This window comes from Bos indicus, chromosome 12, assembly GCF_029378745.1.
Source record: "Bos indicus isolate NIAB-ARS_2022 breed Sahiwal x Tharparkar chromosome 12, NIAB-ARS_B.indTharparkar_mat_pri_1.0, whole genome shotgun sequence".
Classification (NCBI taxonomy): Eukaryota; Metazoa; Chordata; class Mammalia; order Artiodactyla; family Bovidae; genus Bos; species Bos indicus.
The window spans coordinates 1821839-1835043 of NC_091771.1; the positions used below are offsets into that span (position 1 = coordinate 1821839).

A 13205-nucleotide genomic window follows, 5' to 3' on the forward strand; every position below is an offset into this window, starting at 1 on the left:
CTTCTAGGTCCTTGTTAAACCTTTCTTACATCCTCTCAATCCTCGTCTCCAGGCTATTTACCTATAACTCCATTTTGTTTTCAAGATTTTGGATCATTTTCACTATCATTATTCGGAATTCTTTATCAGGTAGATTCCCTATCTCATCCTCTTTTGTTTGGTTTGGTGGGCCTTTATCCTGTTCCTTTACCTCCTGGGTATTTCTCTGCCTTTTCATCTCATTTATATTGCTGTGTATGTGGTGGCCTTTCGTATACTGGCAGTTTGTGGTTCCTCTTTATTGTGGAGTTTCCTTGCTATGGGTGGGGATGAATGGGTGGCTTGTCAAGGTTTCCTGCTGGGAGCCAACACGGGAGATACTGCCAATGACAAGATCATGCAGAGGAGACCTGACAGGCAAGGCGGATCAGGACTCGAGGGACTCCCTGGACCTGCTCGAGCATCTACCCCAAAACCAAAGTCTGTCTGTCTACTGTTTACTATATTATGCCTTTCACCAACTCTTCTGACATTAACAGGGGGCTATCCCCTGACCACCTTTCTCTGAAGAAGATCAACTTAGGGCTCTAATTAATAAGTCTCCTGGGCAGGAAAGGAGTATTTCAACTCAGACCCCTCTGTTGGCATTCTATCCGTACTCTTGCAACTAACGCGACATCCCAACCATGACCTTTGAGGGATGAAAAAGTTTGATTAGAATAATACTGCATTGTTGAGCCAATGCTTGCTGCCAAGTCTCCATATCCATTGTGAGCCTGGGAGTGCATTCGTTAACATAGTTAAAATGCAGAGAAACAAGTAATAGCCTTGGAATTAACAACATAAGACTTTTGAGTGAATAAGTTCTTTCTTTGTTGTAACCCACTGCACCTTTGCTCCATAAGAATGCAACTTTATTTAGTAGTTTCTGAGAGAGATTGGAAAAATAAAGAAGAAACACTTTAAGGGAAAACAAGTTTTCTGGTTGACCAACCTTTATGAGAAAAAGGTCATAAAATGTCAACAGGCTCTGGGCCAGAAAATAATGTGCATAACACAACGACCCTTGTAAATGGAAAGGTGTGCATAAAACATCCTGGTCCCGATGAAGGTCAAACTGATGTAATGTTGAGCTGACTCTGTATGACTCTGTATCTTTCACTTGTGGAAATGTGTAACTCAGGGTATAAAAGCTCCTTTTGAAAATAAAGCTGCAGACCTGGTTCCACCTAAGCTGGGTCTCCCCGTGTCATTCTTTCTCTCTCTCTCTCTCTCTCTCTTTTTTTTTTTTTCAGGCTGATTCCCTGGAGCACAGAGTCTCTCTGAGTTCACTTTTTTGCCCGGGCTTCTAAGACCCAATGGAGAAGGCACTCTGCATCTTCACCCCAGAGAGAAAGCGCTCTGCATCTTCGCTCCATCGAGAGGGCGCCTGTGGCCTCTGTGAACAGAGCAAGTCCCGTGTCGGGGACTTTATTGGCTTTCTGTGTAAACCAAGGAATATCAGCCTCTTTCTCTGTCCTTTACTCTCTTGCCAATGCCGTTCATCCTGAGGGTATCCCTGGATCCTGCTGGGGCTGGACCCTGGTAGTTTCCCAGTTAGGGAAGCTTCTGTCGGTGTTCTGGTGGGTGGAGCTGGATTTCTTCTCTCTGGAGTACAATGAAGTGTCCAGTGGTGAGTTTTGAGATGTCAATGGGTTTGGTGTGACTTTGGGCAGCCTGTATATTGAGGCTCAGGGCCTTGTTCCTGTGTTGCTGGAGAATTTGAGTGGTATTCCATGTCTTGCTCTGGAACTTGTTCACCTTGGGTGGTGCTTGGTTTCAGTTGTAGGTATGGAGGCATTTGATGAGCTCTTGTCAATTAATGTTCTCTGGAGTCATCAGTTCTCTGGTGTTGTCAGGATTTGGACTTAAGCCTCCTACCTCTGGTTTTCAGTCTTAGTCTTACAGTAGCCTCAAGACTTCTCCATCTATACAGCACCGATGATAAAACATATAGGTTAATGATGAAAAGTTTCTCCAAAGTGAGAGACACCCAGAGTAGTTCACAGAGTTACATGGAGAAGAGAAGAGGGAGGAGGGAGACAGAGGTGGCCAGGAGGAAAAGAGGGGGAATCAAAAGGGGCGAGAACAAGCTAGCTAGTAACCACTTCCCTATGTGGTCTCCACAGTCTTTACCCTTCAGAGATGTTCACGGAGTTACAGAGAAGAGAAGAGGAAGAAAGGAGACAGAGGTGGCCAGGAGGATAAAAGGGGAAATCAAAAGGAAAGAGACAGATCCAGCCAGTAATCAGTTCCCTAAGTGTTCTCCACAGCCCAGAACACACAAAGAGATTCACAGAGTTGGGTAGAGAAGAGAAGGGGGAGGGAGGAGATAAAGGTGGCCTGGTGGAGAAAAAGGAGAGTCCAAAGGGGAGAGAGCTATCAAGCCAGTAATCTCACTCCCAAGTAAAAATTCATACTGAAAATTGGGTTCTGAAAGATACAAAATTGATAATAAATACCAAAAAGCAAAGATTAAAAATCTAGAGTAGAGGTTGGATTCTCAAAAATACAATATTAAAGAAAAAAACAAAGTTTCAAAAATTATAAAATATATATATGTGAAGTTTGCTTTAAAAAATAGGGTCTTTTTTTTTTGCAAAGTAATAGTAGGTTATAAAATGAAAATTAAAGGAATAGTAGAGGGCTTAAAATTTTTTTTTAATTTTTTTAATTTAAAAGATTATAATAGTAAAAATATATCTAGAACTTTCTCTGGTGTTGTTGCGGACAGTGTGGGGTCAGTTCATTTTCAGATAGTTCCTTGATCTGGCTTATACTTCTCAAGATCTATAGGCCCCTTCCCATGTAGTCGGTGCTAACTACAGGGTTTTAATCTATTGCACCTGTCACTTCCAAGGCGGTTCCCTCTGTTTTAACTTCTTCTGTTGGCTGGTCTCTTCAGTGTCTAGCTTCCACCCTGACACAAGGGGGAGGTGGTGGTCACTTTTTAAGGCTCACTTGTTCAGTTGTGCGGTGGGGAGGGAGGAACACTGCAAACAAATAGCACTGGCATGTGCTCACAGTGTCTTGGCCGCAATGGGTTTGCCCACACTCAGTGTGTGTGCTTTCCCAGTCTACACTGCTTAGGCTCTAGGTTGCTCTGCTGGGAACTGTCTGAGGCCGGCCCTTGGTTGTATGCACTTCCCAGGTCTGAGCTGCTCAGGTTCAAGTTCTCGGGTACTTCCCAAAGGCACAGACTGGTTTGAGCCTGCGTTTTGTGCCCTTCCAAGGCCCGAGCAGCTCAGGTGACCAAATGCTTGGCAAGCACGGTACCCCCATTTGAAGGCTGCTACTTATCGCCTCCCCTGTCCCAGCTGCTCAGTTTTCTGGGTGTGCAACTGGTACACATTCTCAGGTGTTCTGTGTGTCTCTTCTGGGGAGTTGATCTCTGGTTGTGACCCTCCCTGCAGAAGTCGACCATCCAGAATCCCAGGAAGTCTTGGTTAGCCACGAAGCCTGCTTGCAGTTTAGTAGATGATTCCTCTCTGGGCCCGTGATTGTCCCCTTCCGGCTCTGGTTGCCCTTGCCTGCCTGTCTCCAGTGGGGGATGGGCTGGTCCGCAGCCAGCTAGCTCTGCTCAGACCTTTGTTCTGTGAGCAGGCCTGGCAGTGTCTTAGGTTAGGGCTTTTTGTGCGATAGCTATATCACAGTATGGGTTGCTATCTCAAGTTAGTTCCCTCAGATTGCCCTAGGGGCATTCAGGCCCAGTCCTTACCCTAAGCAATGCAGCCCGCGCCTCCCTGTCCAGCCCCTACTTGCTAGTGGCGGATGTGAGCATCTGCACTACTTCTCCACTGGGAATTTCCGTTAGGCACATAATCTGTGTGTTTTAATTATTTATTTATTTTTCCTCCTGGTTATGTTGCCCTCTGAGGTTCTAAGGCTAGCCACAGACTCGCCAGTGAGAGTGTTTCCTGGTGTTTGGGAACTTCTCTCTTTTTTAAGACTCCCTTCTTGGGATGGATCTCCATCCCTATCTCTTTTGTCTTTCTTTTTATCTTTTATATTTTCTCCTACCTCCTTTCAAAGAGATATGGGCTGCTTTTCTGGGTGCCTGATGTCCTCTGCCAGCATTCAGAAGTTGTTTTGTGGAATTTACTCAGCGTTCAAATATTCTTTCTGTGAATTCGTGGGGGAGAAAGTGGTGTCCCCGTCCTATTCCTCCACCATCTTAGGACCACCCTAGACAGCATATTAAGAAGTAGAGACATTCCTTTGTCAAATAGGAAAAGGAGTACGTTAAGGCTGTATATTGTCACCCTGTTTATTTGACCTATATGCAGAGTACATCATGAGAAACGCTGGACTGCAAGAAACACAAGCTGGAATTAAGATTGCCGGGAGAAATGTCAATAACCTCAGATATGCAGATGACACCACCCTTATGGCAGAAAGTGAAGAGGAACTAAGGAGCCTCTTGATGAAAGTGAAAGTGGAGAGTAAAAATTTTGGCTTAAAGCTCAACATTCAGAAAACGAAGATCATGGCATCCAGTCCCATCACTTCATGGGAAATAGATGGGGAAACAGTGGAAACAGTGACAGACTTTATTTTTTTGGGCTCCAAAATCACTGCAGATGGTGACTACAGCCATGAAATTAAAAGACACTTACTCCTTGGAAGGAAAGTTATGACCAACCTACATAGCATATTCAAAAGCAGAGACATTACTTTGCCAACAAAGGTCCATCTAGTCAAGGCTATGGTTTTTCCTGTGTTCATGTATGGATGTGAGAGTTGGACTGTGAAGAAGGCTGAGCTCCGAAGAATTGATGCTTTTGAACTGTGGTGTTGGAGAAGACTCTTGAGAGTCCCTTGGACTGCAAGGAGATCCAACCAGTCCATTCTGAAGGAGATCAGCCCTGGGATTTCTTTGGAAGGAATGATGCTAAAGCTGAAACTCCATTACTTTGGTCACCTCCTGTGAAGAGCCTACTCATTGGAAAAGACTCTGATGCTGGGAGGGATTGGGGGCAGGAGGAGAAGGGGACGACAGAGGATGAGATGGCTGGATGGCATCACTGACTCAATGGATGTGAGTCTCAATGAACTCCGGGAGTTGGTGTTGGACAGGGAGGCCTGGCGTGCTGTGATTCATGGGGTCGCAAAGAGTCGGACACAACTGAGCGACTGATCTGATCTGATCTTATCTGATTTGAGAAGACTCTTGAGAGTCCCTTGGACTGCAAGGAGATCCAACCAGTGCATCCTAAAGGAGATCAGTCTTGAGTGTTCATTGGAAGGACTGATGTTGAAGCTGAAACTCCAATACTTTGGCCACCTTATGTGAAGAGGTGACTCATTGGAAAAGACCCTGATGCTGGGAAAGATTGAGGGCAGGAGGAGAAGGGAATGACAGAGGATGAGATGGTTGGATGGCATCACCGACTCAATGGACATGGGTTTGGGTAGACTCTGGGGGTTGGTGATGGACAGGAGGCCTGGCATGCTGCAGTTCACGGGGTCACAAAGAGTCGGACATGACTGAGCAAGTGAACTGAACTGAACTGAAAGGTCTAGTGGTTTCCACACTTTCTTCAATTTAAGTCTGAATTTGGCAATAAGAATTTCGTGATCTGAGCCACAGTCAGCTCCCAGTCTTGTTTTTGCTGACTGTATAAAGCTTTTCCATCTTTGGCTGCAAAGAATATAATCAGTCTGATTTTGGTGTTGACCATCTGGTGATGTTCATGTGTAGTCTTCTCTTGTGTTGTTGGAAGAGGGTGTTTACTATGACCAGTGTGTTCTCTTGGCAGAACTCTGTTAGCCTTTACCCTGCTTCATTCTGTACTCAAGGTCAAATTTGCCTATGTCTCCAGGTGTTTCTTGACTTCCTCATTCTGCATTCCAGCCCCCTATAATGAAAAGGACATTTTTTTTTTTTTTTTTTTTTTTTTTTTTTACTGTTAGTTCTAGAAAGTCTTGTAGGTCTTCATATAACTGTTCAGTTTCAGCTTCTTCAGCATTCCTGGTCAGGACACAGACTTGGATTACCATGATATTGAATGATTTACCTTGGAAACGAGCAGAGATCGTTCTGTCACTTTTGAGACTGCATCCAAGTACTGCATTTCAGGCTCTTTTGTTGACTATGATGGCTCTTCCATTTCTTCTAAGGGATTCTTGTCCACAGTAGAAGATATAATAGTCATCTAGAGTAAATTCACCCATTCCAGTCCATCTTAGTTCGCTGATTCCTAGAATGTCGATGTTCACTCTTGTCATCTCCTTTTTGACTACTTCCAATTTGCCTTGATTCATGGACCTAACATTCCAGGTTCCTATGCAATATTGTTCTTTACAGCTCAGACCTGTTCCATCACCAGTCACATCCACAATTGGGTGTTGTTTTTGCTTTGGCTCCGTCTCTTCATTCTTTCTGGAGTTATTTCTCTACTGATCTCTAAGAGCATATTGGACACCTACTGACCTGGGGAATTCATCTTTCAGTGTCGTATCTTTTTGCCTTTTCATACTGTTCATGGGTTTCCCAAGGCAGGAAAGGTGAAGTGGTTTGCAATTCCCTTCTCCAGTGGACCACATTTTTTCAGAACACTCCACCATGACCCGTCCATCTTGGGTGGTCCTACTCCGCATGTCCCATAGTTTAATTGAGTTAGACAAGTCTGTGGTCCATGTGATTAGATTGGTTAGTTTTCTGTGATTGTGGTTTTCATTCTGTCTGCCCTCTGATGGAGAAGAATAAGAAGCTTATGGAATCTTCCTGATGGGAGAGACTGACTGAGGGGGATACTGGGTCTTGTTCTGATAGGCGGGGCTATGCTCAGTAAATCTTTAATCCAGTTTTCTGTTGTGGGGGGAGCTGTGTTCCCTCCCTGCTATTTACCTGGGGCCAAACTAGGGACCACTGACTTCCCTGGTGGCAGTAAAGCGTCTACCTTTCGATCCCTGGATCAGGAAGATCCTCTGGAGAAGGAAATGGCAACCGACTCCAGTATTCTTGCCTGGAAAATCCCACAGATGTAGGAGCCTAATAGGCTACAGTCCATGGGGTAGCAAAGAGTCGAACACAACTGAGCAACTTCAGTTTCACTTTCAAACTATGGTGGAGGTAATAAAGATAATGGTGACTTCCCTCAAAAGATCCCATGCATGTACTGCTACAGTCCATGCCCCCAACCTTGCAGCATGCCAACACCAACCCAGGCCTTCACCAGAGACTGCTGGACACCCACAGGCAAGTCTGGGACAGTGTTCTGTGGGGTCACTGTTCCTTTCTCCTGGGTCCTGATGCACAAGGTTCTGTTGTGCCCTCCAAGAGTCTATTTCCCAGTCCTATGTAAGTTCTGGCAGCTCTATGGTGGGGTTAATGTCGACCTCCTCCAAGAGGACTTATGCCATACTCACATCCAGAGGCCCTGTCCCTTTGGCAGACCACCACCGACCCATACCTCCACAGGAGACACTCAAACACAGTTCTGTCTCAGTCTCTGTGGGGTCCCTGGGTCCTGGTGCACACAGGGTTTATTTGAGCTCTCTGAGCAGCTCTGGAGGGAATGGGGTTTGATTCTAAATGCGAATTTGCCCCTCCTACTGTCTTGCTGGGGCTTCTCCTTTGCTCTTGGATGTAGGGTATCTCCTCAACAGCCACTCCAGTGCCTACCATCTTGCTTGGGTTTCTCTGATATTGAACATGGGGTATCTCTTCTTGGCTGCTCACTGCTCCAGCGCCATGCAGCCACCACTCTTAATACAGCTTTGATATACCACTGAAAGTGTTGACCATGCAGTAGAAGTTGTATTAGGACTCTTTGGTTTCAGTAACACTAAAGGAAAGTAGAATGTGTGTTTAAAGATATACAGGATTCTATAGAATCCACAAGCTGAGAAGCTGTGGACTTTAAGAAGGACCAAAAGCAATGGCCAAAAGCCACTGGATTCCCAGATGAAATTTTGTCTTCTTGCTACATCTCTTCCACTCGCTGTATAACTTCTTTCTTTTTCCTTACTTCCTAATTTGCATGACAGCATACATCCTTAACTCATGAGTTTACATACTATAGTTCCAGGCCCCAGAGAGACTAACTCTCACTCTTGAACCTCAACAGGAAATATCTGAGAAGGCACTCCCACGTGGCATGGCATGGATAAGGAGCCCATCAGGAGTTCAACCAATATGGTCAGAAAGTAGGACTCACATTTCACCCAGAGCTGCAAAAGCAGCAGTCCCCAACCTTTTTGTCACTAGAAACCGGTTTTGTGGAAGACAGTTTTTCCATGGGCAGGGTAGGGGGATCATTTCAAGATGATTGAAGCACAGTAGAGTTCATGCTCCTATGAGAATCTATGGCTACCACTAAAATGAGAGAAGGCGGAGTTCAGGCAGTACTGGGAGTGATGGGGAGCAGCTATAAATATAGACGAAGCTTCACCCACTTGCCCACCTCTCACCTCCTGCTGGGCAGCCTGGTGCCACACAGGCCACGGACTGGTGGTCCTGGTCTATGGTTCAGGGGTTGGGGACTCCTGTGCTAGAAGACCATCACACGTGAGAAGCAGGCAATCAATGGGATATTTACCCAAGCAGACACTCCAAAAGATACCTACCAGAGCTGTATTCCTTCTAATGATGTACAAATCATTATTTTGTCATGTATTATATTTTTCACTTACCCAAAAACCTTCCATTTAAAAGAATGCTAGTTGCACCCACTCATAAAATGAATCATCACAATTTTTATATATCTTCTGGATAACTTTCAAATTTCCTATAATCACTCTTATTTAAATAAAAATCATTGGCAGCCACTTTCCAAAAACTTTACAACATGGACAAGTATCATAAGTATGTTCAAGAAGAATTAGCCTGTTTTGCTTTCATATTACTAAATTAGACTGAACATACTTTAGCTATTTTATTTAATTCACTTCAGGTACTAACTTTTGCTATATTCCCTAGAGCCAGTGAACTTACCTTTTAAACTATTTAGAAGAGATACCATGTGTATTTTATGTCCACAACATGGTCTAATACAGTGCAAAGGATGATGTTTTTAAAGAGAACTGAAAATCGTCCCCCAAAAGTCTTTGTAGTCTTTTGGTGTCTGGTGACAACGTCTCTCTTTAGAATGGACAAGTAAGTAATGAAATTCAATGTAAAGAGTATTTTATATACATTTCATTATAGATTGTTTTTTCCAGCATACACTTTTCTTGAAGTTTTGGGGAATTTTGACTATATACACATAATATCTTGTTGATGAGTAACTTTCAGTTAAATTAGTAAATGTTAGAGCCAAGTTTCCAGAGGATTCTGACTCCAAAGCACAGGCAATTAGCCCTCACACTCATAAGAAACTGGAAAATGCTGGGATCGTTGGCAAGGTAGAAGAGGTAGATGTGCTATCTTTGCTCATGTCAGATCTAAAAGGGACAAGATGTGCCAAGTATCAAGCAGTAGTTTAGACTATAACTGGGTGAAGGGCAGATCTGGAGATGACAATTTTGGGAGTTGTTTTCTTACAACACATTGTTAAAGCCTTATCAATGACCAGGCTTCTAAGGAATAATATAAAACCTGAGAAGAGGCTTAAAGATTGAGCCTAAGGAAAAATCACACTAAAAAGCAGAAGAAAGGAAGTAGCAAAGAAAACAGAGAAGCTATATCCAGATTGCTGGGAGGAATATGATGTTAGGAGGACAAATAATATGAATGGATTGTTAAAATAACTGAGCTAAATTAAGTTAGAATGGATTTTCTTGACAGCCAACCTGTAGATAATGCCTTAATAAAACAATAGAGATATATTTATAGTCCCTTCCTTAGCACATCCTGTTCATTTTTACATTACAGACAGCTTCATTGTCATTACGTATGATAAATATTTCCTTAAATACAAATTAGACAGAATTATAGTAGTAAAATTACATTTCCATGATACCTGTGCCATTAAATGACAAAGCTGGGATTTAAATCCATGTCTATCCAGCACTCTCGCCACCCTCTTAACCAGTACACATTCTTGAAACATGGAACAAAGAGAGATGGAGAACACTGCTAGTTTTCTATTGCCGAGAGCAATAGAAATAGAAACTCAGCATATTGCATACTGAGTGCATATTGCATATTGAGTGCAGCACTTTCCACAGCATCATCTTTCAGGATCCGGAATAGCTCAACTGGAATTCTATCATTGCCAGGAGCCAGCATGAGGAGCTCCACCCATGACAAAGGTCATGAGGAAGGAGGCTCGGCATACGCAAAGGTGGGATCAAACCTCAGGAGTCCCCCTGGAAATTCTCGAGCATCTACCCCCAAAACCAGAGTCTGCCTACTTTCTGCTTTGTGCTTTCACCTACACCTCTGACTTTACGGGGGGCTGTCCCCCACTACCTCTCTCTGAAAAAACAGTTAGCTTACAGCTCCAGTTAATAATTCCTGGGTGTGAAAGTGTTTCAACCTACAAACTCCTTTGGAAGTCCTCTAGCCTGCCTGAATAGGTTTTTCCGGCCACATGTGATTGCTCAGAGCCTCCCAACTGTGAGAGGCATGAGATGTTCTAAACTGTCTAAATACAGATTCCTTTGAGCAGTTAAAAGATTGATTAGAAATTGTATTGGTGAAGGGATTTTCACTTGTCGGGCCAATGTTTGCTGCTAAGTTTCCATATCCCTTACCTGCTGTGTCCCTAGCAGTGTATTGATTAATATAATTGGTGTAAGTAGTAGCTTTAATGTTTGTAACCTGGGACCCTTGAGTTAATTCTTTTTCTTGTTATAACCCACCACACCTTTGCTCTGTAGGAATGCAACTTTATCTAGTGCTTTTGGAGGGTGGGTCCTGACCAATCACCTTTAGAGAAAAATAAGTTTTCTGAAGAAAAGGTCTTAAAATGTTAACAGGCCTCCGGGCCAGAAGATGATGCAAATCACCTAAGCTTTTGCATATGATAAGTTTGCAGGAAGAAAGCCTGGCTTGCTGCATGACTCTACCTCTTCCCCCATTATCCTCTATGCATAACTTAAGGTATAAAAATTACTTTGGAAAATAAAGTGCGGGCCTTGTTCACCAAAACTTGGTCTCCCCATGTTGTTCTTTCTCTCAGCTTCTGGCTGAATTATTTAGCCTCTTTTCTCCACTGAATTTCCTCACTGAGCTATCCTTATTCTATTACTCTTTATATCCTTAATTAATGTTTAATTAAGCAGTTGTTTCCTGATCCTCCCCGACGCCATCCCCGCTTCGAATTCCCTGGATCCACCAGGGCTGGACCCCGGCATTCTATCATGAAATTTCTATTATTTCTATCATAAACATCACTATCATGTTTGTGAATATGACCTTAAATAACATTAACTTAGCAAATATTTATTAAATAAATCACATAGAAGAAAGTTATACCCCTTTCCAATTCTTTTTCAGTTTGTCTTATGGCCTCAAGAGGAGGTATTGGTTTGGAGTAAGTGTTTGTATTAATAATATCTCCCTAACACTTGCCAACCTCCATTTTTCATGAAAAAGAAAGACAGTAGTCCTTAAGGTCAAATATTCTGTAGACAACAACTTTTAACTATAATTTATTAACATTGCTTTATTTTCTTTGTATTTATTTTTTATAGTTGCTCTCTATTTAGGGCAAATTATTTTAGTTTTCCATTTTCAGTAGTCAGTAAAGTTTCCTGTCTAAATACAGATAAGATTTTTAATAGTGCCTCTGTCCAAAAACTTATATTAGGCAAGCAATAATACTGGAAGAATGTAGATAAATGGCAGAATTTTGAGGGTGGCTTGTAAATGACTAAAATTAGGAAAAACTGCATTGTGTTAAACATCCCCTACCCCATGAAACCCTTAATCATAACCTTGGTGCCAATTACTTGAGGTCAGTTGCTTATTTTCCTCTCTCTATTCCTGTCACTCTTTCTGTAGCACTAATCCAAGCTATGCCTTCCATGTGATTATTCTGTTCATATGGTAGATTTTTTTCTTTTTTCTTTTCCTTTCCATTTTTTAACACTTGCAAAGAGTAAAACAATAAATAGGACAACCAGACAGAAGAGATCTGTCTGTTTCTCTAAGCTCCAGAGATCCAGAGATCTGTCTGGATCCCTAAGTTTCAGCAACAAAAAAACATATAATGATACTTTGAAATAGATGCTTCAGTAAATGTTTCTGAAAAGGGTAATAAATGGAATAATTTTATAAAGCTTCTGCTTGACTCAGAGAAGGTAACCATTCAGTTTTTTTAGACATAAGTTATCCAAATCATTCCTCCAAATATCCTTCAAAATTCTAAGAAGTCAAATAAAATTATCAATAATTAAATGTTAATTATAGATAGTTTATTAGTGTGATCCAAATTTTCAAGGACCTTATCTGACATTGGGTTCAAAAAGTCTACATTAGCATTTCTATACCAATTTTACTCTTTTCACAGCGTAACTACTGCTACTGTTACTGCTACTGCTACTGCTAAATCGCTTCAGTCGTGTCCGACTCTGTGTGACCCCATAGACAGCAGCCCACCAGGCTCCTCTGTCCCTGGGATTCTCCAGGCAAGAATACTGGAGTGGGTTACCATTTCCTTCTCCAATGCATGAAAGTGAAAAGTGAAAGGGAAGTCGCTCAGTCGTGCCCTACTGTTAGCGACCCCATGGGCTGCAGCCTACCAGGCTCCTCCATGGGAGCCTCCATGGGATTTTCCAGGCAAGAGTACTGGAGTGAGGTGCCATTGCCTTCTCTGAGCGTAACTACAGGACTTAAGAATTACTTATTGCCACCCTGACAATAATGAATTCTAATTTTGCAAAGACTCCTCAGGAGATGTGTAACACTTGGGCAACAACAGTCCTTCACGGTGTCCTGCTCTGGCCTCTTGTTTTGTCCACTGGCTCTCAACCCATTACAATAAAGTACTTGGATATAATCATCATACCTTGACTTCTCCATTTCTCTGTCTAGGAGACTATTTATTCTGACCCTAACCTGCAAAACCTCAACATGTCAAAGAACAATGTGTTCCCTCCACCATGTCTTCTGCATAAAGTGGGGCCAGCCCTTCTCTAAATCCTGGTACACTTGGTTCACCTAGGACTCTGCTTACTCGGTGGGCCACACACTTTGCTTTTGAAACAGCATTTGCTTCAGCCCTCAGATTCCCTTTTGGAGAAGGAAATGGCAACCCACTCCAGTATTCTTGCCTGGAGAATCCCATGGATAGAGG

General features: G+C 42.8%; 1 pseudogene; it reads left to right on the top strand.

Annotated features, from left to right (window-relative positions):
• Nucleotides 1-1337: 1337 nt before the first annotated feature.
• The window catches only part of LOC109566966 (ubiquitin carboxyl-terminal hydrolase 10-like), a 101289-nt pseudogene continuing 89421 nt past the window's right edge, over nucleotides 1338-13205 (top strand).